The following is a 20,658-nucleotide window of genomic DNA, read 5'->3' as shown; positions in this document are numbered from 1 at the left end:
GGATGCTGTTGTTACCAATACATGCATACTTCTGCTTTAAAAAAACAAAACAACCACAAATACTTAAATTGTTTTGAAATTCTTTAAACATTCACTTGGTAGATTAAGGAATTGAGAGGGATTCAGTTTAGCCAATGAACTACTAATTGTGCTTCAGAAGAGAAGCCAAAACTTCAGAAGAGAAGGGTTTAGGGGTGGTGATTTAGGGGTAGTGAACAGTGCTGTCAGGCGGTAGGGAAAGCTAGTAGAATGCTTGGCTGCATAGCTAGAGGTATAACAAGCAGGAAGAGGGAGATTGTGATCCCGCTGTATAGAGCGCTGGTGAGACCACATTTGGAATAGTGTGTCCAGTTCTGGAGACCTCACCTACAAAAAGATATTGATAAAATTTGAACAGGTCCAAAGACGGGCTACAAAAATGGTGGAAGGCCTTAAGCATAAAACGTATCAGGAAAGACTTCATGAACTCAATCTGGAGGACAGAAGGGAAAGGGGGGACATGGCCGAAACATTTAAATACATTAAGGGGTTGAATAAGGTTCAGGAGGGAAGTGTTTTTAATAGGAAAGTGAACACAAGACCAGGGGGCACAATCTGAGGTTAGTTGGGGGAAAGATCGGAAGCCACGTGAGAAAATATTATTTGACTGAAAGAGTAGTAGATGCCTGGAACAAACTTCTAGCAGACGTGGTTAGTAAATCCACAGTAACTGAATTGAAACATGCCTGGGATAAACATAGATCCATCCTAAGATAAAATACCGGAAATAGTTTAAGGGCAGACTAGATGGACCAGGAGGTCTTTTTCTGCCGTCAATCTTCTATGTTTCTGTGTACACACCACTCTGCAAAAACTGAACGCAACTTTGGCCCAGAGTTGCAGAAAACAGCTGTGTAACTTCTGGGAGGAGAGAAAAAAAAGTTGCAGCAGTTCAAAAGACTTTCTGCAAAGTTGCTCCATGCCTCTCTCCGGAAAAAAAAACACCACACATTTTTTTCTTTGACTCTGAAAAAATACGCAGCCTTATACAATGCAGTTGGTCCTCATCTTACGGCTGCAATTCGCAGCAGAATTCCCTTTCGCTAAGCAAGGCGATTGCTCCTGATTGTATGACTTTTTCTTCCATCTCAATGGCTTGCCATTATTTTTTTACATTTATGACTGTTCTGTCGGGGGCTCTCTGGTAGAATCCTCCCCAAAATTCACAGGTACAAATTTCAGACACACACACGTTTGAAAATTCAAAACAATGTTCTTTATAATGAAAATTCACTTAAACCAAGCCCTCTTTTGGTATAGCAAAGAGCACTCGTCTCCAAACAAACTGGTCATTTGTACAAGTCCCTTATCAGTTCTGTGATACTTAGCTTGCAGCTGTGAGGCAATTCACAGTCCTCCTTCTTTCACAAAGTGAAACACACTTTGCTCTGGTTTAGTTTCAAAGCGGGGAAAAATCAGCACACAAAAAGTCAAAGTCAGTAAAGCAGTCATGAAACACAAGGATCAGATAATCCTCCACAATGGCCAAACCCACAGGCTGCTCTTTATAGCAGCCTCACTAATGACCACAGCCCCACCCAACCACAGGTGGCCTCATTTTCTTTGATAATAATCTCTCAGTTGTTGTTGCCTATGCATCGCTCTCCGCACGCGTGGCTGTATCATTAACTCTTGTTCTGAATCCAAGGAGGAGCTAGATAATTGATCTCCTTCTGAGCTGTCTGCCCCACTCTCCTCCTCCCTGTCACTCATGTCTTCTTGGTCAGAGGAGCCTTCATCAGCAGATTCCACCGGGGGCAAAACAGGCCTGCAGCATGTGGATGTCTCCCCCACATCCACAGTCCTTGGGGCAGGAGCTGAGCCAGAGCTAACCACAACATACGACCATTGGTCAGTTGACCAAAATCCAGATGCTTGGCAGTTGGTTCATATAGATGACAGGTTGTAGTGTCCTCCCCCAGGATCATGTAATTCTCTTTTATGACCGTCTGACGAATGAAATTAACAAGGAAGGCCGATTGACGTTAACAACTACAGTGCGGAGGAAGGTTGTAAAATGGGGCAAAATTCACTTAACAGCCGTCTTGTTTAGCAACAACATTTCAGGCTGAATGGTGATCTTAAGTCGGGAACCACCAAAGTATATTTCTTAATTTTATTCCCCATTTTACTCTCTCCTTTTTTGGTAAATCTTCCAGTAACATTTCTCGTTTCCTCGTCTCCTTTCAAAATGCACGTCTGTTTTTATTTGCAAAACATCTATGTTTTCTCTTCAAATGGAGTTTCTCTCTCTTTTAAAACCCCAAATCCGACTTTTTCCTTCTTAACTTAGCCAAGTCCGTTGGGTTCTTCAATAATCGTTAACCTTGATTTTTATGCCTTTATTTTAATTGCCCCTCGATAAGTACGGTAGGTTATGATTTTGCCATTGTTTTTAGAAACATAGAAACAGTATTTTCCAGTATTTTTGAGTCTGAATGGCTCTACAGTGGAGTATTGTCCGAAAGCTTTTGTTGGAAGGGATTGTTGAGTTGTTGAAGGTGGGGCCAAAAATAGAATTAAGAGATAATTAAGTCTGTTCTTGGTTGTCTTTAGGGGTTTTTTTTGGCATGTAAAGGGTTACAGGGCTTTCATGCAGCCTAGCATTAAATTCCTTTTTCCCTGTGAAAGTCTGGCTTAGCAAGTTAAAGCAATTTATTTTGTGCTTTGCAATTCTTTTGAAACAGTAGTTGCTTCATTCGGTGCTATTTCCCCCTATAGTAATCTTTATTTTACTATTCGCTCTATGTTTTCTCTCCCCACCCTTTTTTCCAAAATACAATTGGATTCAATTCTTTTGATTTCTCACCATGCCTTTCTTTCATGTAAATATTCTCTTTTTAAAAAAAAAAAAATATTTTTTATTAATTTGCATAGACAAACATAACATGTAACACTTAGTGGAGCGACAGTCCCTCCGCTCATAATAGAAGTCGTCATTGTGTTAAAAAAGAAAAAAGGATAGATCTTATTCTTATTTAACACCATCTATACCAGTGTTTTTCAACCAGTGTGCCGTGGCACACTAGTGTGCCGTGGAACATGGTCAGGTGTGCCGCAAGAGGGGAGAGAGAAAGAGAGAGAGAAAGAGAAAGAAAGCAAGAGTGAGAGAAAGAGAGTGAGAGAGAGAGAGAAAGAAAGAGAGAGAGAGAGATAAAGAAAGCAAGAGAGAGAGAGAAAAAAGAGAGAGAGAGAGAGAAAGCAAGAGAGAGCAGGGGAGAGAAAGAGAGACAGAAAGCAAGAGAGAAAGAGAGAGAGAAAGAGAGAGAAAGAAAGAGAGATAGAGAAAGAAAGTGAGAGAGAGCGTGTGTGTGAGAGAGAAAGAAAGCAAGAGAGAGAAAAAGAGAGAGAGAGAAAGAGAGAGAGAAATAAAGAGGGAGAGGGAAGGAGAGGGAAAGGAAAATGAGAGAAAAAAGGGGAGAAAAAAAGAGAAATGAGAAAATGATTGAGGCAGAGAATGAGAGGAAAGAGAGAGAAACAAAAGAAGTGACTCTTGATTTAAAGCATATGATAAAAAGCACCCAAAGAATAAGAGAGAAACCCCCCCCCAGCCCTCACCTGTTTTTGGAAATGGTTTTAAAGTGTGTATACAAACACACAAGGGGGGGGGGATAATATGTATAATATGTACTGTCTTAGAGTGTCATTTTGGTTGGTGGTGTGCCCCAGGATTTTGTAAATGTAAAAAATGTGCCGCAGCTCAAAAAAGGTTGAAAATCACTGATCTATACGATATGTGAAAGTATCAATTATAACATAGTAAGTAAAAACACATCTAAAAATTTATAAAAAACATATATGGAAATTCTTGAATTATGAATTAAATTCAGCTAAAATAAATAGGATAAGAGAAGAAAAAAAGGATTTTACATTTATATTGTAAATAATCACCATCTAATACAGTATAACTACTAGCTTTAAATATATTCAAAGTAATATAACAGCAAACTTATCTCTTTTTTTCTTTATTTCCCACCAAGTATATACCTTTTGCCAAACATCATAAAATTCTGTTTCTTCTTGATTATTTAACCATCTTGTCATCATGTCGAGCTTAGCGCATTCTAGGACTTTCTTAAGTATATCTGCTTCTTTTGGAATCTCAGTTTCCTTCCATTTTTGAGCAAAAGCTATTCTAGCTGCTACTAATATATGAACTATTAAATAATATATATCTTTTTAATATTTATTATTTGATATACCTAATAAGAAAAATTCTGGTGTTTTAATTTATTACTGTGTTATTTCTCTTAAACATTTTGCTATTAGCTTCCAATATTATTTCGCTTTTGAGCATGTCCACCAGGTATGGTAATAATTTTGCATTTTCAACAGTTAGGTTTAGCTTGGAACATTTTTGAAATTCTATTTGGTGGCAGATGCCATCTGTAAAACATCTTAATTTGATTTTCTTTAAAGGAAGTTGACTTCGTTATTTTCCAATTATATGTCCCAAGTATTTATGTCTATGTCTTTGTTTAAATTTCTACACCAACTAATCATGTTATCCTTTAATATCCATTCTATATATCATGTAAATATTCTCTGTTGGGTGGATTCTAAGTTCTAAATATGATATTTTATAGTTCATTTCATTCAAAAGTTATATCTGGCTCATTTATTATCCAAAATTGCTAAAAGTCAGGTTTTTTGTGCCTTTTTCATTTGCCAGGAAGGTAATTCACGTTTATTGTTTTGCCTTTTTAATTTAATTAATTTAATGCTTTTTCAGAGTAGAGTAGAATAGAATAGAATAGGAGTGGAGTGGAATGGAATGGAATAGCATAGCATAGCATAGCATAGCATAGCATAGAATAGCATAGAATTCTTTATTGGCCTAGTGTGATTGGACACACAAGGAATTCGTCTTGGTGCATATGTTGTCAGTGTACATAAAAGAAAATATACTTTCTTTGAGAATCATGGGGTACAACGCTTTATAGTCTGGGTACAAATAAGCAATCAAATCATATTAGGAACCAGTCAATATAAATTTTAAGGATACAAACAAGTCATGCAGTCATTAGTGGGAGGAAATGGGTGATGAGAAGATTAATATTAGTGCAGACTTAATAAATAGTTTGATAGTGTTGGGGGAAATTGGTTATTTAGCAGAGTGATGGCATTCAAGAAAAAAAACTGTTCTTGTGTCTAGTTGTCTTGGTGTGCAGTGCTCTGTAGCGACGTTTTGAGGGTAGGAGGGTTTGTGTCCAGGATGTGAGGGGTCAGTAAATATTTTCATGCCCTCTTTTTGACTCGTGAAGTATGCAGGTCCTCAATGGAAGGCAGGTTGGCAGCAATTGTTTTTTCTGCAGTTCTGATTCTCCTCTGAAGTCTGTGTTGGTCTTGTTGGGTTGCAGAGCCGAACCAGACAGTTATAGAGGTGCAGATGACAGACTCAATAAGGTGGAAGGTCTTAATAATAGGTGGAAGGTCTTAAGCATAAAACGTATCAGGAAAGATTTAATGAACTCAATCTGTATAGTCTGGAGGACAGAAGGAAAAGGGGGGACATGATCGAGACATTTAAATATGTTAAAGGGTTAAATAAGGTCCAGGAGGGAAGTGTTTTTAATAGGAAAGTGAACACAAGAACAAGGGGACACAATCTGAAGTTAGTTGGGGGAAAGATCAAAAGCAACATGAGAAAATATTATTTGACTGAAAGAGTAGTATATCCTTGAAACAAACTTCCAGCAGACGTGGTAGATAAATCCACAGTAACTGAATTTAAACATGCCTGGGATACACATATCCATCCTAAGATAAAATACAGAAAATAGTATAAGGGCAGACTAGATGGACCAGGAGGTCTTTTTCTGCCGTCAGACTTCTATGTTTCTATGTTTCTATTCCTCTGTAGACCTGTATCAGCAGGGATACGAAATATATTTCCTCATTATCTTTCTTATGATTCACTAAAGATCAGATTTTCAGATATTGCCCTGAGAATTTTAGCGAGAATTTTAACAACACGGAGAACTTACAAGAGAGCAAGGAAGAGAACCAATATCTTTTCCAAATTTTAATAGCAAACTTTTGCATTTTTTAAACGATTTAACCAAGATATTGGTGGGGTTGAAGTTATTTGGTTCTGCTTGGCCCAATCTTAGAACAAAGAAGAAATTCCCTGACTGTTACAACAATTAACCAGTGGAACAACTTGCCACCAGAAGTTGTGGCTGCTCCATCAGTTAGAGGGTTTTAAGAAGATATTGGACAACCATTTGTCTGAAATGGTAGGGATTCCTGCCAGAGCCCAGGGGGTTGGGCTAGAAGACCTCCAAGGTCCCTTCCAACTCTGTTATTCATGATTTGGCGGAAGAGGATTAAGACTTGTTTGAATTATTCTGTAACTGATGCTAACACCTCCTCTACTCTCCAAATTATATGTGTAATACACGGATCTCCAGTTATATAGTTGTAAAACAGAGCAAAATTCAACCATTTTGCTTAACAACATGTTGGGTTGAATTGTGGTCTAAGACTGCCTATATATTAAAAATACAAACAAATTAATGTGCCACGATCGGTGCTCCCTTTCGTGGTGCGTGGAGAAACTTGTCCCCTGGACGAAAGAGTTCTCATTCCGGGTTTCTTCAACTCCCTTTGAAGTGGGGAAGGAGGAGGAGGAGGAGGGAAAAATTCTGCTTTTTCTCGAAGGTTTTATATTCCAGAGCTGGGAGGCATTAGTTTAAAAGCGCCTGGTAGGAAACAGGATTGCAAAATCGCATCTTGAGATTGACCAATGACTTGTTAAACCAACATTCTGTCGAGACTTGCGAACCCTCCGTAGGGCTGTCTAAAGATTAACATCTAGGACTCTGGTTTTGCTTCTTCATCCTCCTCCTCTTCCTCGTTTCCTCCCAGTCCGGGGCTTGAAATGGGATGGGAAGACACACACATACTCTCCCAGAGACCAGAAGGTCTGCCCCCTTCTCCTTCTGACTTCAGTACAGGTAGTTGTCGACATACCACAGTTCATTTCAAACAATGTCGGCTGGTGGGACCCAGGGGAAGAGCCTTCTCTGTGGCGGCCCCGACCCTCTGGAACCAGCTCCCCCCGGAGATTAGAACTGCCCCCACCCTCCTTGCCTTTCGTAAACTTCTTAAAACCCATCTCTGCCGCCAGGCAAACTGAGACATTTCCCCTGGACCTATACAGTTTATGCATGGTATATTTGTGTGTATGTTTCTTTTTAAATAAGGGGTTTTTAATGACTTTTAATTATTAGATTTGTTATATATTGTACTATTATTGTTGTGAGCAGCCCCGAGTCTACGGAGAGGGGCGGCATACAAATCTAATAAATAATAAATAATGATGATGATGATGATGATGATGATGATGATAATAATAATAATAATTTACTGACCAACTTACAATGGTGCTGACATTTCTGAAAACCGTGGTATAGGGAAAAAAACCCATGAAGTATTTTTTAATTAATAAAATAGAATAGAATAGAATTTTATTGGCCAAGTGTGATTGGACACACAAGGAATTTGTCTTGGTGCATATGCTCTCAGCGTACATAAAATAAAATATACATTTGTCAAGAATCATGTGGTACAACAATGATTGTCATAGGGGTCAAATAAGCCATGGAGAAGCAATATTAATAAAAATCTTAGGATATAAGCAACAAGTTACAGTCATACAGTCAACATGGGAGGAAATGGGTGAAAGGAATGATGAGAAAAACTAGTAGAATAGAAGTTCAGATTTAGTAGAATGTCTGACAGTGTTGAGGGAATTATTTGTTTAGTAGAGTGATGGCGTTCGGGAAAAAACTGTTCTTGTGTCTAGTTGTCTTGGTGTTCAGTGCTCTGTAGCAGACGTTTTGAGGGTAGGAGTTGAAACAGTTTGTGTCCAGGATGCGAGGGGTCAGTAAATATTTTCCCCGCCCTCTTTTTGACTCGTGCAGTATACAGGTCCTCAATGGAAGGCAGGTTGGCAGCCATTGTTTTTTCTGCAGTTCTGATTGTCCTCTGAAGTCTGTGTCGGTCCTGTTGGGTTGCAGCATCAAACCAGACCGTTATAGAGGTGCAGATGACAGACTCAATGATTCCTCTGTAGAACTGGATCAGCAGCTCCTTGGGCAGTTTGAGCTTCCTGAGTTGGCGCAGAACGAACTTTCTTCGTTGTGCTTTTTTGATGATGTTTTTGATGTTAGGTGACCATTTTAGGTCTTGAGATATGATAGAACCTAGAAATTTGAAGGTCTCTACCGTTGATACTGTGTTGTCTAGTATTGTGAGAGGTGGAAGGGTGGAAGGGTTTCTCCTAAAGTCTACCACCATTTCTATGGTTTTGAGTGTTTTGGAAAACCGTGGTATAGACTTTTCGCGAAGTTCGAACCCGCGAAAATCGAGGGAACACCGTATATCTATCGGTACCCACCCTGGGTGAATGAGAAAGAGTCATGAAGTGTGTTGCAAGCTTTTATGAAACAGGCTCTGTCTTATCTCTCCCAGCTGCGTCCTCTCCTACTCCCCCCCTACTCCCCCCTTACTCACTGCCCTTCCCAGACGTGGCTGGGTTTGTCTGAGCTGCATCCTTCCAAGCCAGTTTTCGGAGAGGGTTCAGATGGGCAACAGAGACAGATAATGCAATCCAGCAAAAATGCACCCTGGCGGTCTCGTGTCTTCCCTCCCCCCCCCTTTTTCAAAGAGCGTTCAGCAGTCTCGGGCTGCCACCTAGACTGGTGGTAATGTATTTTTAGATTTTATTCTTTTGATTTTTTCCTTCCTCCTGTACTCGACTCTTATTCTCTTCTTATTGGCAGGACAAATGCCTGTAAAAAATAATAATAATAATAATATGGTCACAGCTTGGAGCTTGAATGTTGTAAAAGATTGCTAGCTTCTTAAAAAGAGGGAGTGTGTGTGTGTTTATATTACACAGGTTTACAAAAAATTATTTTTTTGCAATCTTCGCAGTTGACCATGTACTTTTCTGAATCATTTTTTTTTGTTCTGATTTCAAAAATGCATATACTGTACAGTAGTACTTCTACTTAAGAACTTAATTCATTTGTAAGAAGAAGCAATTTTTCCCATAGGAATCAGTGTAAAAGCATATAATGCGTGAGGTTGGGGAAACCACAGGGGGTGTGGAGGCCCTGTTTCCTCCCAGGAAATTCCCAGAAAGGCTCCATGGAGGCTTCTCCCCACCTTTTCTGGCCCTGTTTCCTCCCAGGAGATTCCTAGAAAGGCCCCATGGAGGCTTCTCCCCACGATTTCTGGCCCTGTTTCCTCCCAGGAGATTCCTAGAGAGGCTCCACAGAGGCTTCTCCCCACCTGTTCCAGCCCTGTTTCCTCCCAGGAGATTCTGAGAGAGTCCCCACGGAGGCTTCTTCCCGCCTTTTCTGGCCCTGTTTCCTCCCAGGAGATTCCTAGAAAGGCCCCATTTCATCGTTATTATAAGGTATATCGGAAATATACTGGCGACATTACCAAAAGAGCAATTCCCACATACATTGAAAATGTAGAAATAACATAATAACAAAAATGCTTCTATATCAGAAATTTTACATGATAGAGCAAAACTAAGCATATTTTTGGAATCAGCACATCAAACTCCATCAAACAGACATACTGACCTTTGCTGATGATTTTTTTTGTGTTGACCAGTGTTATATTTTTTTATTCTTGTGGCCATCAAAGCCCTTGTTTTGCTTAATCTGGCTGGCATCTTTCACCAACCCGCCGATGAATTGGAGGTGGAAATGGCTGTTGCGTAGCTCAACCTTTTGTCGATCGGTGATTAGATTAGGATTAGAATTTTTTATACTGGCCAAAGGTGATTGGACACAGGAGGAATTGGTCCTCCAGTTCTTAAAGGTGTGCATACAAGGGGTAGTGATTTCTGACAGTCTCAAAATGGGTGAGCAGTGTGGTCTGGCGATAGGAAAAGCAAGTAGGATGCTTGGCTGCATAGCTAGAGGTATAACAAGCAGGAAGAGGGAGATTGTGATCCCCTTATATAGAGCGCTGGTGAGACCACATTTGGAGTACTGTGTTCAGTTCTGGAGACCTCACCTACAAAAAGATATTGACAAAATTGAACGGGTCCAAAGACGGGCTACAAGAATGGTGGAAGGTCTTAAGCATAAAACGTATCAGGAAAGACTTAATGAACTCAATCTGTATAGTCTGGAGGACAGAAGGAAAAGGGGGGACATGATCGAAACATTTAAATATGTTAAATAAGGTTCAGGAGGGAAGTGTTTTTAATAGGAAAGTGAACACAAGAACAAGGGGACACAATCTGAAGTTAGTTGGGGGAAAGATCAAAGGCAACATGAGAAAATATTATTTTACTGAAAGAGTAGTAGATCCTTGGAACAAACTTCCAGCAGACGTGGTTGGTAAATCCACAGTAACTGAATTTAAACATGCCTGGGATAAACATATATCCATTGTAAGATAAAATACAGGAAATAGTATAAGGGCAGACTAGATGGACCATGAGGTCTTTTTCTGCCGTCAGTCTTCTATGTTTCTATGTTTCTAAGCAGCAAATGATAAATCATGATCATAATATTTACTGAGTGTTTTTATTTGTTCTTGCCTCTGATCTAAAACTGTAATAAATTGATTGATCAGAATACAATAGAATAGAATTGGATTGATTGCACACACAAGGAATTTGTCTTCGGCACATAAGCTCTCAATGTTCACAAAAAACAATTCATCAAGAATCATAAGATACAACCCAGACTATTCCTGATACGTTTTATGCTTAAGACCTTCCACCATTCTTTTAGCCCATTTTTGGACCCGTTCAATTTTGACAATATATTTTTGTAGGTGAGGTCTCCAGTATTCCAAATGTGGTTATTATTATTATTATTATTATTATTATTATTATTATTATTATCATTATCATTATCATTATCATTATCATTATTATTATATTTGTATGCCACCCTTCTCCGAAAACTCGGGGCGGTTTACATTTAGTTTGAATCTATTACGTGCTTGTGTATTGCTGCGGTTAAAGGTGAAGTAGTCATTAATAGGAAGGACATTTTGGTTGATGATTTCATGAACGACAGTTAGATCAGATCGGAGGCGACGTACATTTGTAAATTGTCTAATCGCAGCAATTCAAGTCTGGTGGAATAAGGTATTCTGTTGCGAGCGGAGGAGTGAAGGGCTCTTCTTGTGAAATATTTCTGGACACTCTCGATTGTATTAATGTCTGATATGCAATGCGGGTTCCAGACTGGTGAGCTGTATTCTAGAATTGGTCTAACAAATGTTTTGTACCCTCTGGTAAGCAGGGCAATGTTGCCAGAGAAGAAACTACATAAGATTAGATTAACAACTCTTAGTGCTTTTTTTGGCAAAAGTTAAATCTCAATTCCAGGGATTGAGCTCTGTTGGAAACCTGGAAGCTACGTTTGGCCCCCGTAGCTTCATTGTTCTAATTATGGAGTGGACATACCAGATGCCGGCAATCTTTTCAGATGTAGTCATCTTTAAAAAAAACAAACACAGCTTTGCTATCCGCAGGAACCTTGTGAGATCACTGGATTCTGTGTTTCACTTGAAATCTCCAAACAGCCTTGGCAAGATTTAAGTTTTTGTGGAATCTGTTTTTGGATATGTATAAATTGGTTTCTGTTTTGTGCAAGGGATAGACCAGTTTTTTCAGCAATGGATGAAAAGTACAATGGAATAGAAGAACAGAGTTGGAAGGGGCCTTGGAGGTCCTCTAGTCTAGTCTAACCCCCTATTTAGGCAGGAAAGCCTATATCATTTTAAACAAGTGGCTGTCCAATCACTTCTTTAAAACTTCCCCAGTCTTGGAGCATTTGCAAATTCTTGTGGCAAGCTGTTTCACTGATTAATTATTGTGATTCTGAGGAAAAATTTTTCCTGAGTTCTAAGTTGCTTCTCTCCTTGTTTAGTTTCCATCCATTGCTTCTTGTCCTGCCCTCAAGTGCTTTGGAGAATAGCTTGACTCCCTCTACTTTGTGGCAGCCCCTCAAATACTGGAAGACTGCAATCCTGTTCTCCCCTGGTCCTTCTTTTCATCAAACTGGACATACCCAATTCCTGCAACCATTCTTTATAAGTTTTATCCTCCATCCCCTAGAAGACTAGATCTTCAAGTCCAACTCCCTGCTCAAGCAAGAAACCCCATACAATTTCAGACAGTGTTGGTGCACCCACAACTTCTGGTGGAAAGCTGTTCCACGGATTAATTGTTCTGACTGTCAGGAAAATTCCCCTTAGTTCTAAGTTGCTTCTCTCCTTCATTAGTTTCCACCCATTGCTTCTTGTTCTACCCTCAGGTGCTTTGGAGAATAGCTTGACTCCCTCTTCTTTGTGGCAACCCCTGAGATACTGGAACACTGCTATCATGTCTCCCCTGGTCCTTCTCTTCATTGAAGTAGACGTCCCCAATTCCACCAACTGTTTTTAATATGTGTTTTAGAATGGTTGGAAGGGACCTTGGAGGTCTTCTAGTCCAGGGGTCCCCAACCACCGGGCCGCGGACCAGTACCGGGCCGCGGGGCATGTTGCACCGGTCCGTGGAGTCAGCAGCTGCCGGCCCTCATGCCGCCACCCCCTCCCTCCAGCGCTTCGCCTCCCGCTGGGCAAGAGGCCTCGGGAGGCAGGTTCTGCCGGCCACAGGACGATGGACGGGACAGAGGGGCGGGAAGGACCGAGAGGCTCAAGCCTCTTTTGGCTTCTGCCGCGGGGCGCTTTTGCGTTTTTGGCTGGGGGGGAGGCAGGAGGGCCAGCCTGACCCCCTGTCTCCAGCGTTTAGTCCCCGCTGGGCAAGAGGGCTTGGGAGGCAGGTTCTGCCGGCCACAGGGCGATGGTGGGAAAGAGGGGCGGGGAGGACCAGCACCCCCATGCTTAATCCCGCCCCCAACCACACCCCTTTCCGCCCCCACCGGGCCATAGAAAAATTGTCTTGCTGAAACTGGTCCCTGGTGGAAAAAACGTTGGGGACCACTGTATCTAGTCCAAACTCATCCTCGAATACAGCTCATCTGTTTGGGACCCATATCACATCTCAGACATTAACACCCTTGAAAATGTCCAAAGATAGTTCACCAGAAGAGCCCTTCACTCCTCCACTCGAAAAAGAATACCCTACGAGACTAGACATTCAATCCTGGGCCTAGAAAGCCTAGAACTAAGACGCCTTAAACAAGATCTAAGTATTGCCCACAAGATCATATGCTGCAACGTCCTGCCTGTCGGCGACTACTTCAGCTTCAACCACAACAACACAAGAGCACACAACAGATTTAAACTTAATATTAACCGGTCCAAACTTGACTGTAAAAAATATGACTTCAGTAACCGAGTTGTCAAAGCGTGGAACTCATTACCGGACTCCATAGTGTCATCCCCAAACCCCCCAACACTTTACCCTTAGATTATCTACGGTTGACCTATCCAGATTCCTAAGAGGTCAGTAAGGGGTGAATACAAGTGCACTAGAGTGCCTTCCCTCCCCTGTCCTATTGCTCTCCTATATCTCCTATACCTTTCTTCTATTCCTATATCTTTTCTTCTGTTCTTTCATTGATATGTTCTATTCCTATATCTACTCTTCTCTTCTTTCTTAGATATATTTGACTATGAGTATCTCCTCTATAACCTTCATCATGTATTTTACTATGTGTACATATATATATATATATACCCACTAAAACCTCATTGTGTATTGGACAAAATAAATAAATAAAATAAATAAACTCCCTGTTTGGGCAGGAAACCCTATACCACTTCAGACTAATGATTATCCAACATCTTCTTTAAAACTTCCAATGTTGGAGCATTCACAACTTCCGGCGGCAAGTGGTTCCACTGATTAACTGTTCTCATTCTCAGGAAATTTCTCGGTAATTCTAAGTTGCTTCTCTCCTTGATTAGTTTTCACCCATTGCTTCTTGTTCTACCCTCAGGTGCTTTGCAGAATAGCTTGACTCCCTCTTCTTTGTGGCAACGTTTCATTACCAAACTAGGTAACAACATCAGGGCTAAGAGAGAGAGCAAGATTGGCTCTCTGCTTATATACTAAAGCAAGTCCCCACTCCCTTCTGGCACCAAAGATGTTGAATTATCTGCAAGAAAACAACCCAGATCCAAGAGCGAGCAAGACTCCTCTCAGATGCAATTATTTATTGCCATCTACATATTGAAGCATAGAAACATAGAAGATTGACGGCTGAAAAAGACCTCATGGTCCATCTAGTCTGCCCTTACACTATTTTATTTATTATTTATTATTATTATGGCATGGGGGAACTGAGATATTCTTTCCCCCAGGCCTTTACAATTTATGCATGGTATGTTTGTATGTATGTTTGGTTTTACAAATAAGGGTTTTTTAGCTGTTTTAGTATTGGATTTACATGCTGTTTTGTACTAGTGTTGTGAGCCGCCCCGAGTCTACGGAGAGGGGCGGCATACAAATCCAATAAATAATAATAATAATAATAATAATAATAATAATAATAATAATAATAATAATAATAATATTTATTAGATTTGTATGCCGCCCCTCTCCGTAGCCTCGGGGCGGCTCACAACAGCAATAAAACAATTCATGACAAATCTAATAATTTAAAAACATTTTTAAAAACCCCGTTATTAAGCAGACATACACAGAGACATACCATACATAAATTGTATATAATAATTATAATAATAAAATAATAATAATAATAATAATAATAATAATAATAATCTAGTCTGCCCTTATACTATTTCCTATGTTTTATCTTAGGGAGGGATCTCTGTTTATCCCAGGCATGTTTAAATTCAGTGACTGCGGATTTGCCAACCACGTCTGCTGGAAGTTTGTTCCAAGCATCTACTACTCTTTCAGCCAAATAATATTTTCTCACCTGGCTTCTGATCTTTCCCCCAACTAACCTCAGATTGTGCCCCCTTGTTCTTCTGTTCACTTTCCTATTAAAAACACTTCCCTCCTGAACCTTATTTAACCCTTTAATTTATTTAAATGTTTCGATCGTGTCCGCCCCCCCCCCCGCCCCCCGTTCCCTTCTGTCCTCCAGTCCAGACTATACAGATGGAGTTCATGAAGTCTTTCCTGATACGTTTTATGCTTGAGACCTTCCACCATTCTTGTAGCCCGTCTTTGGACCCGTTCCATTTGATCCATCTCTTTTTGTAGGCGAGGTCTCCAGAACTGGACACAGTCTTCCAAATGGGGTCTCACCAGTGCTCTATGCAGCGAGATCACAATCTCCCTCTTCCTGCTTGTTAAGCATTTATGTGTCGAGAAGGACAATCCCCTGAAATCACAGCTGCCCTACTTGTTTTAATTGTAGGATTCCCTTTGCCACTGGAGGCTCAGCGAAACTGGGTTTCAACACGCTTGCTTTGCAAACAGTTGTGGTGTTTGTCAAGGATTAAACACTGTCTCGTCCTCAGTTTCACTGGGTTGGGTCTCGGGGTGGGGGTGGGGGGCTGGCATTGGGGGGGAGATGCCTCTTTCGACAAACTCAGTTTGTCTTTCGTCGACCCAGCCGGTTTTGTGTACAACATTTGCAGCTTTTTTAAAAAAGGGTCTCTTTCCTATTTTCAAAATCCCAATAATTTAAAAATTGAATTTGAATCGGGGTTCTTCGGGGTGGGGTGGAGGGCAAAGTTCCAGTATTCCTGCAGATTGTATGTTGTTTACTTGGCATAAGTAGTCAAAAACTACTTCAGCTTCAACCACAACAACACAAGAGCACACAACAGATTCAAGCTTAACATTAACCGCTCCAAACTTGACTAAAAAATATGACTTTAGTAATCGGGTTGTTGAAGCGTCGAACTCATTACCGGACTCGGTAGCATAGTTCCCTCTAAGCTGAGCAGTGAGCAATCGCTCACTTAAAAACCATCATCAACTCAGAGTTTTCCAAACCTGCCCAAAAGCCGAGAGGGAAAGAGTGAGAGGGAAGGAGAGAGAGAGGAAGAGAGGAAGAGAGAGAAACAGATAGAAAAAAGAGAGGAAGGAAAAGAGAAAGAAAAAGAATGGGAGTAAGGAAGAGAGAAAGAAAATCAAAATCTAGTTTGAAACTAGCTCAACTATTTAAGTGGCATTTTGATATTGATAGAGCTGCCCTATTATGAGCTCACTGTTATAGACACACAGTACGGTATTTTATTTTGAAATTCTCTGAGGCAAAACAGGGTGGGTTTTTTATTTGTTTGTTTGTTTGTTTGTTTGTTTATTATTTCTGTGCCGCCCAGTCCCAAAGGGGCTGCCGCTCAGACACTATACTTTTCCGCCCACCCCAAAAAAAAAATTAGAGGGAACACTGCTCCGTAGTATCATCCCCTAACCCCCAACATTTTACCCTTAGACTATCCAGATTCCTAAGAGGTCAGTAAGGGGCGTACATAAGCGCACTAGAGTGTCTTCCGTCCCCTGTCCTATAGTCTCTCCTATATCTCGTATTTCTTCTCTACTATATCCTCTAGTCTATAACCTTCATTGTGTATTATTGTGTGTTGGACAAAATAAATAATAATAATAATAATAATAATAATAATAATAATAATAATAATAATAATAATAATGGGTAGGCAGGAGAGAACCAACTCAGAGATCAGACGACACAATCTTAAGCTGCATCAACAAGGGGGATACACTCCAAGACTAGGGAGGTAATAATACCACTCTATAATACCCTAATCCAGAGGTAGGCAAAGTTGGCTCTTCTATGACATGTGGCCTTCAACTCCCAGAATTCCTGAGCTAGCATGATTGGCTCAGGAATTCTGGGAGTTGAAGTCCACAAGTCATAGAAGAGCCAGCTTTGCCTACCCCTGCCCTAGTCAGGCGTCACCTGGAGTATTGCATTCAGTTTTGGTCACCACACTTCAAAAGAGACATAGAAACTCTCGAAAAGGTACAGAAAAGAGCAATCAAAATGAATAGGGGACTAGAAACTTATGACTTATGAAGAGAGGTTGCAGGAACTGGGCATGGAGAGCCTAGTGAAAAGAAGGGCCAGGGGGGACATGATAGCAGTATACAGGTATCTAATCATACAAATCTAATTAATAATAATAATAATAATAATAATAATAATAATAATAATAATAATAATAATAATATGTTATTTATGTTTAAATGTGTTAAAGGGTTAAATAAGGTTCAGGAGGGAAGTGTTTTTAATAGGAAAGTGAACACAAGAACAAGGGGACACAATCTGAAGTTAGTTGGGGGAAAGTGCAGAATGCAGCTGCGAGAGCAGTCATGGGCTTACCTAGGTATGCCCATGTTTCACCATCACTCCGCAGTCTGTATTGGCTGCCGATCAGTTTCCGGTCACAATTCAAAGTGTTGGTTATGACCTTTAAAGCTCTTCATGGCATTGGACCAGAATATCTCCGAGACCGCCTTCTGCCGCACGAATCCCAGCGACCTATTAGGTCCCACAGAGTGGGCCTTCTCCGGGTCCCGTCAACTAAACAATGTCGGTTGGCGGGCCCCAGGGGAAGAGCCTTCTCTGTGGCAGCACCGGCCCTCTGGAACCAACTCCCCCCGGAGATTAGAACTGCCCCTACTCTTCCTGCCTTCCGTAAACTCCTTAAAACCCACCTTTGCCGTCAGGCATGGGGGAATTGAAACATCTCCCCCTGGGCATGTTTAATTTATATATGGTATGCTTGTGTGTATGTCTGTTAGTATATGGGGTCTTTTTAAAATCTTTAAATATTTTAAATTTGTCAGATTATTTATGATTTGTTTCCACGTGTTGTGAGCCGCCCCGAGTCTTCGGAGAGGGGCGGCATACAAATCTAAGTAATAAATAAATATAAATAAATAAAGATCAAAAGCAACATGAGAAAATATTATTTGACTGAAAGAGTAGTAGATCCTTGGAACAAACTTCCAGCAGACGTGGTAGATAAATCCACAGTAACTGAATTACGCATGCCTGGGATAAACATATAGCCATCCTAAGATAAAATTCAGAAAATAGTATAAGGGCAGACTAGATGGATCATGAGGTCTTTTTCTGCCGTCAGTTTTCTATGTTTCTATGTTTCTACTAATACTTGAGGGGTTGACACGGAGAGGAGGGGGTCACACTATTTTCCAGGGCACCAGTGGGCCAGTGCTTTTTCAAAATGCAACTGGACTTTGTTGGTTTGGGGTTTTTTTTGAAGATGTTTCCCTAGACACAAGAACAGTTTTTTTCCGAACGCCATCACTCTACTAAACAAATAATTCCCTCAACACTGTCAGACTTTCTACTAAATCTGCACTTCTATTCTACTAGTTTTTCTCATCATTCCTTTCACCCATTTCCTCCCATGTTGACTGTATGACTGTAACTTGTTGCTTATATCCTAAGATTTTTATTAATATTGCTTCTCCATGGCTTATTTGACCCCTATGACAATCATTAAGTGTTGTGCCACATGATTCTTGACAAATGTATATTTTATTTTATGTACGCTGAGAGCATATGCACCAAGACAAATTCCTTGTGTGTCCAATCACACTTGGCCAATAAAGAATCTATTCTATTCTCATCTGAGAAGCTTCTTCAGAGCTGAAGAAGCTTGTTTATTGATTTATTAGATTTATTATTTATAATTCTTGGATGAGAAGCAAAACATCTTCCAAACCCCACTCCCAAAAGTCCAGTTGCCTCTTGAGAAAGACCCTGTGGGACAACCATGACCCGAATCTCCATAGACCTTAGAAGATCTAAAATCCAGTGCCATTAATCCAAATGACATAATATTGATTTTTGCTTGGTTGTTGACTTCTGCGCAAACCCAGCTGAAGCATCAAACTGTCTTTTCCTCCATAGGTGATGTTAGATGATGCCCCAGGGCGAATTCCCCTGTTGGTAGCTGAGGTAAGAGAGACCTTACTTTTATTATCTATCACTGCTTAGAAAAAGATTCTTGGCCACGTATAGGTAGATCACCTCATCACGTCAAGGTTCGATTACTGCAATGCTCTCTACATGGGGCTACCTTTGAAAAGTGTTCGGAAACTTCAGATCGTGCAGAATGCGGCCGCGAGAGCCATCGTGGGGCTTCCTAGATTCGCCCACGTTTCTGCAACACTCCGTGGCCTGCACTGGCTGACGATCAGTTTCCGGTCACAATTCAAAGTGTTGGTAATGTCCTTTAAAGCCCTACATGGCATTGGGCCAGAATATATCCAGAACCGCCTTCTACCGCACGAATCCCAGCGGCCGATAAGGTCCCACAGAGTTGGCCTTCTCCGGGTCCCGTCGACCAAACAATGTCGTTTGGTGGGCCCCAGGGGAAGAGCCTTCTCTGTGGCGGCCCCGGCCCTCTGGAACCAACTGCCCCCCAGAGATTAGAATGGCCCCCACCCTCCTTGTCTTTTGCAAATTACTTAAGACCCATCTTTGTCGCCAGGCATGGGGGAGTTAAGTTATCCTTTCCCCCTAGGCTATTACAAGTTATGCATGGTATGTTTGTGTGTATGTTTGGTTTTTTTTATAATACAGGTTTTTTAGTTCTTTTTATTAATTGGATTGTTCATGTTGTTTTACCACTGTTGTTAGCCACCCCGAGTCTGCGGAGAGGGGCGGCATACAAATCCAATAAATAATAATAATAATAATAATAATAATAATAATAATAATAATAGATAAGGGTTACTCCAAAGAGTTCCCTTGCTGTACAGTGGTACCTCTACCTACGAACTTAATTTGTTCCGTGACCAGGTTCTTAAGTAGAAAAGTTTGTAAGAAGAAACAATTTTTCCCATAGGAATCAAAGTAAAAGCAAATAATGCGATAATCAAGATAAGTTTTCAACTAGGTGCTTGGACTCTTTTCCAGTTGATTAAGTCACATTATTTGAATAGCCACAAAAGGACAAATGGTAGACAGCGCTATTTGTTGAGGAGCACAGTGAGATGTTAAAGTTTTGTCCTGAACCCACAAGGTTCAGCAAGATAACAGGTTAGGCAAGTAGCTCAATTTTCTTTAATTGCTATCAAAGTTCCGTTCCAGATCACAATGAAAACGATTAAAGGGTTTATGGATTAAAAAAACCCATACTATTTAATTATTTCATATTTTAAAAGTAATTAAGGATCATACTAAGGCAGTGTTTCCCAACCTTGGCAACTTGAAGATATCTGGACTTCAACTCCCAGAATTCCCCAGCCAGCAAATGCTGGCTGGGGAATTCTGGGAGTTGAAGTCCAGATATGTTCAAGTTGCCAAGGTTGGGAAACACTGTACTAAGGTATTAGAGAAGGAAGGACAATTTTAAAAAATACAGTAATACCTCATCTTACGAACTTAATTGGTTCCAGCAGTAGGTTCGTAAGGCAAAAAGTTCGTAAGACGAAACATTGTTTCCCATAGGAAACAATGTAAAAGCGATTAATGCGTGCAAAGGGGGGGGGGAATCGCAAAATGGCGCTCCGCTGGGCGCCGCCGCCTGGCTGTCGCCTTTTAAAACAGCCGGGGGTCTTCTTGGCGTTCTCCCGAACCCGAACTTTTCGGGTTTGGGAGGCGGCCGAGAAGCGCCGCCGCCTGGCTGTCACCTTCTGAAACAGCCGGGGGGCTTCTCGGTGTTCTCCCGAACCCGAACTTTTCGGGTTCGGGTTTG

At 40.8% G+C, this 20,658-nt stretch overlaps 1 protein-coding gene across 1 annotated transcript in view; it reads left to right on the top strand.

Moving 5' to 3' along the window:
- The window catches only part of HIC2 (HIC ZBTB transcriptional repressor 2), a 121,662-nt gene that overhangs the window by 69,258 nt on the left and 31,746 nt on the right, over positions 1-20,658 (top strand). The window contains exon 2 of the mRNA XM_070762865.1: positions 18,867-18,914. The gene's annotated coding sequence lies outside the window, so the exon portion shown is untranslated. The remainder of the gene's footprint in view (positions 1-18,866; positions 18,915-20,658) is intronic.

The sequence above is a fragment of the Erythrolamprus reginae genome, chromosome 10 (assembly GCF_031021105.1).
Source record: "Erythrolamprus reginae isolate rEryReg1 chromosome 10, rEryReg1.hap1, whole genome shotgun sequence".
NCBI lineage: Eukaryota > Metazoa > Chordata > Lepidosauria > Squamata > Dipsadidae > Erythrolamprus > Erythrolamprus reginae.
The sequence above is the reverse complement of the archived record's forward strand: the minus strand, read 5'-3'. Positions and strand labels throughout refer to the sequence as shown.